This window comes from Ricinus communis, chromosome 3 (genome assembly GCF_019578655.1).
Source record: "Ricinus communis isolate WT05 ecotype wild-type chromosome 3, ASM1957865v1, whole genome shotgun sequence".
NCBI lineage: Eukaryota > Viridiplantae > Streptophyta > Magnoliopsida > Malpighiales > Euphorbiaceae > Ricinus > Ricinus communis.
In genome coordinates this window covers 20,676,923-20,681,799 of record NC_063258.1, presented here as the reverse complement: position 1 = coordinate 20,681,799, position 4,877 = coordinate 20,676,923, and the positions used below count along the sequence as shown (strand labels likewise).

Genomic DNA, 4,877 nt, shown 5'->3' with positions numbered 1-4,877 from the left:
AGTAGACTTCGTCATGCTGATGCCAGTTTGTAATCTGTTGCTACAGAAAGAAGGTGCTGAGGAATTCAATTGTAAGCTTGCGATAGGTTGACTCAATGATGTCAAAGAATTGTGCGTATGGCGGAGTTTTGAACAGGGCATGCACATCTTGAGCCAATCCTATTCTTTCCAGGGATACAAAGTCGATGCAACATCCAACCATCACTTGCTTCCATCTCAAGACTTGGAAGCGGCTCTCGTTATCTGCATTCGAAAATGTCTATAAGGGATGATGACCAGGTGCGGGTGGATTTGTAGCTAGTGCTCTTCGTACTCGGACTAGTTCTTTATTATGGTGGAAGTCTTGGTGTTGATGCTGTGGTCTTGATGAAGGTGAAGTGGAGGATGTTCCTTCATGCCTTGGTGCTTCTTTGTAGCGATGTTGCGGTTGCTTTCGACGTGATTGATCGCGGTCCTTTATATTGCCTAATGCAATGAATCATTAGTATTCAAACAAGAAATCAAATTAACATAAATTATACTGAAAATTAAACAGCATAACGGCTATAATTAGACTAACAGGAAACTTTAGACTTAACACTAAGACTAAAGCCTCAATCTTCTGCAAAAAACTAATTCACAATTACATTCCAGCCTACTTTATCGCGCACCAAATAAAGAAAATTTATGCTATCAATTGTTCATAATAAAATGCCATAAATAAACTTTATTGCTGCCAAACCCCACACTTATCATTTCATTATTCAAAATCACATAAACATAGCAACTAGTTTTACTAAATCTTATCGAAGTCAAATTCAAGCAGTGTAACAAAGCAAACTACTAAAGCATATAAAAAATGTCCTAAATAATAAAAATGCATAAAATAAAAATCAAATTTAATCAAATAAAAGCAAAAGGCGAAAAGACTTACTTGAAGTTGCCGTGACAGGTAGGAAAAATTAAAGACAAAAAAGAAACAACACCTTAGAACTTAGAAAGGGAAAGGTAGGAAATTTTTTGAAAATGCATGCTTTTATAGTCACGGGGGTCAACACGGGCCAGGGCAAGGCCGTGATGGTCATCACGGCCAGGACTCGGCCCGTGCTGAACCCTAAAGCCTCATTCTTATGCCCATCCGTCACGGGTGAGGGCATGGCCTTACTGGTCAGCATGGCCTGGTGTTGCTGCCTGTGGTACCTTTGAAAGCCGTGGTGGACGGTTGAATTTACCTTGTGCTTTACGTGCATCTCCATCATGGGCTGGGGCACGGGCATGGTGACCGGCATGACTTGGTGTTGCAGCCTATGGTGGCCTTGGAAGCTGTGGTGGATGGCCATTTTCCCAAACCCTATATGTGCATATTCATCACAGGCATGACTCCGGCCGTGCTGATCAGTAGGGTCTGGTGTTGTAGCCCGTGATGCCTACGGAAACCGTGGTGGATGAGTAAAGTCCGAACTCTCCTTCGCCATCTCGAGTCGCCAAACTCCCTACCTACATTTAACATATATACGCACACATTTAGACTGTAAATCAAGTAAAATAAATTAAACGGGGAAGTCCGTCTTCACCAATTACCAAAGATTTGACTTAAATTACTCAAACCCTAGATTCATACAACTATGTTTAATTATTAAGTAAGTATTCTAACTACCATCAAGCATGCAAACGACTGATAAAATAAAAATGTTAATAAAGACATAAAATTAAAATTTTGGGATGCCTCCTAAAAAGCGCTTCTTTTTTGTCGAGTCACTTAGCTGGATTCTACAGTAGCATTCCCGCCCCGTGGGCAATTTGAGAAAGTGGGCTCATTGTAAGCTGGGGCCTGAGGCATAAAACCTCAAGGAGGCGGTCCAATGTGTGCAGCAGATTGCCAAGAAGGTGCTCTACATACCGAGTTGGGATGCCTAGTTATCCACTCCAAATCCTGTCTAGATGACCTGTCATAAACAAACTTATAACTACCCTTCTCGAGTGTATCATAGCAAGGAGTTTCAAATTGATACAAGTTTTTTTCTTCAAATGAATAACACACATCAATAGGCAAAGAAGTATGCAGGGCATCATCAATTAGTATATCTTGTGGTGGCTTATCACATGCAATACTAATCCCATCAATAGCACAAATGGCATGAACATGGTTAGTGGGAGAACTATCAAATGGGAGTAAACTAAAAGCAACACATTCATCCCCCTACATTAAGCTCTAACTTTCCTTCAAATACGTCTATTTTAGCTCTAGCCGTGGCAAGGAAAGGTCTCCCTAAAATCAAAGGCACACCATGCTCATTATCCATATCCATAACCACAAAGTCCACAGGAAATATGAATTTATCTACCTTGACTAGCACATTCTCTACAATCCCCCTAGGAAGCTTAATAGAATGATCAGTTAATTGAATGCACATCCTAGTGGGTTTTGCCTTCCTCAAACCTAGCTTATTGAACATACTCGTGGGCATGACATTTATTATGCTAGCACCTAAATCAGCTAATGCATCATCAACACACAAGTTACCCAAAGTGCAAGGAATAGTAAAACTCCTTGGATCGTGACGTTTCTCTAGTAACTTGCTTTGAAACACTGCTAAGCACTCTTCATTAAGCTTAACATATGCTACCTCCTCCAGCTTGCTTTTGCTGCTAAGTATGTCCTTCAAGAACTTGGCATACTTCGGCATCTCCTTCAATACATCGAAAAAAGGCAAGTTAATATGCAGTTGTCTAAGAATATCCAAAAGCTTACTGAATTACTCTTGCGCTTCTACTTGCTTCAGTCTAGCAGGATAAGGAATCTTGGGTTGATACTCCCTGACTGGAATTGGTTTCACCTTTTGCCTCTCAGGTTCCTAAATGTTACTGCTCGCCTCAACCTGCACATCAATAGTGGAATTGTAAAAAATAGGTTTATAAGGAGCTGAAACTAACTTACTTGAACATAAAGTGATGGCGTTCACGTGCTCCCTCGGGTTAGACTCAGTGGTGCTGGGGAGCACTCCTTGTTGCCTCTCAGACAAAATCTTAGAAATCTGTCCAATCTAATTTTTTAAGTTTTGAATGGACGCTTGCTGATTTCTAAGAGCACTGTCGGTCTGCTGGAACCTCATCTAAATCGACGTGACAAACTTCATCATCAGCTCTTCCAAGTTAGATTTCTTCTCGGCTGGTAGAGGAAGCTCTGATGGTCCAGCCTACTATTGCTATTGTGGTGGCTGCTGATGTAGTCTCTGAAAGCCTGATGGACCTTGGGCATTATTATTGCGCCAACTAAAATTGCGGTGATTTCTCCATCCAGGATTGTATGTGCTGCTATAATGGTTGTTCTGATGTCCGGGTGTATTTCGCATGTAATTAACCTATTGATGGTTAGCAGAAATAATAAATGAAGTAGAGGGGCTAGCAAATATACCTCCCGCATTACGGTTTACACCGTGGTACCATCGGTACAAAACTCGCAAATTATTTGAGCTGTGAACCCATCTAAATTTCTTGGTCAAAAGCTCCACTTGAGCTGACAAGGCTGCTGAGGAGTCTAACTGGTTGACCATTCCCTGTTTGATCGGCCGACTCCTAGAGGATTGCCACTGGTAGTTGTTCATGGCCATCTGCTCTATCAGGTTTTCTACCTGCTCTGGCGTCTTACTGTTCAAGGCCCCACTTGCTGCAGCATCTACCATTTGCCTAGTAGCAAGGTTCAAAGCGCTGTAAAAGGTCTGAACCTGCATCCATATTGGTAGACCGTGGTGTGGACAACATCTCAACAAGTCCTTGTACCTCTCCCAGGTATCGTACATGCTCTCGTCGTCCATTTGCATAAAAGAAGAAATATCATTTCTTAATTTAGCAGTCTTAGTTGGAGGAAAGTACTTGTAAAGAAATTTTTCAGCCAAAGATTTCCAGGTAGTGATAGTGTTCGGTGGAAGGGACTGCAGCCATCTCTTTGCTCTATCCCTTAAAGATAATTGAAATAATCTTAGTCGGATGGCATCATCGGTAGTTCCATTTATCTTAAACGTGTCGCATATCTCCAAAAAGTTGGCTATATAGGCATTAGGATCATCGCTTGGCAGCCCTCCAAACTATACACTTTGTTGTACCATCTGGATCACATTTGGCTTTATTTCAAAGTTGTTAGCTGCCACCGCCGATCTGAGTATACTCATTTGTGTCCCATCCAATGATGGTCTAGGAACTCGTACATCGTTCTGTTGGCGTCCGTCGCAGCATTTCTGTTGTAATTCTCCATCCCTTCTGGTCTATCAACAGGTACCACAACCTCAATCTCCTCCTCTACAGATTGCAAATGCTTCCTTAAAAGTCTGAAGGATCGCTCTAGATCAGACAGAGGTTCTATAAGATCAGAGCTCCTCCTGGTCATAAGCTACCAAAGAATGGAAGGTAGCAACCACAGAACAGAAGTAGTTAAAACAATAAAAGAATAAAATAAAGTAAAATAAAGACAGAAAAATAAATATGGATAAATTAACAAAAACACAAATTTACTCTAGTTCACATAAAAAGTTCCCTAGCAATGGTGCCAAAAACTTGAGAAGCTATTTGTGTAGCTAAAATCTAAGCCAGTGAACTTATCGATGCAGACTAGCACAAATGGTGAGTATCAAGGTCATAGTCTCGGGAAAGGGTGATCCTAGACCTACTGTAGCATTTTATGTTATCTAACCTTAACAAAATTGATGAAGTTATTATGCTATAATTAAATATGAACAAACGGTTAACTAAGTGTCAAATAATCTGAAAGGATTTAGGAAAACAATCGAAGGAAAAAGCAAACCCTAAGGGACCTAAGCTAGTTGGATTTTAGTGAAGATAAAGATTATATTGATTACCAATTGCAATTACCCGTGGATGAATTCTTAACTGAATTCGGTCTC

General features: G+C 40.8%; 1 non-coding gene across 1 annotated transcript; it reads left to right on the top strand.

Annotated features, from left to right (window-relative positions):
• The first annotated feature begins 3,720 nt into the window (after positions 1 to 3,720).
• LOC112534813 lies at positions 3,721 to 3,827 on the top strand. Its single transcript, XR_003079060.2, has one exon. It is a non-coding gene; the product is annotated as a small nucleolar RNA R71 (small nucleolar RNA).
• Positions 3,828 to 4,877: the final 1,050 nt, after the last annotated feature.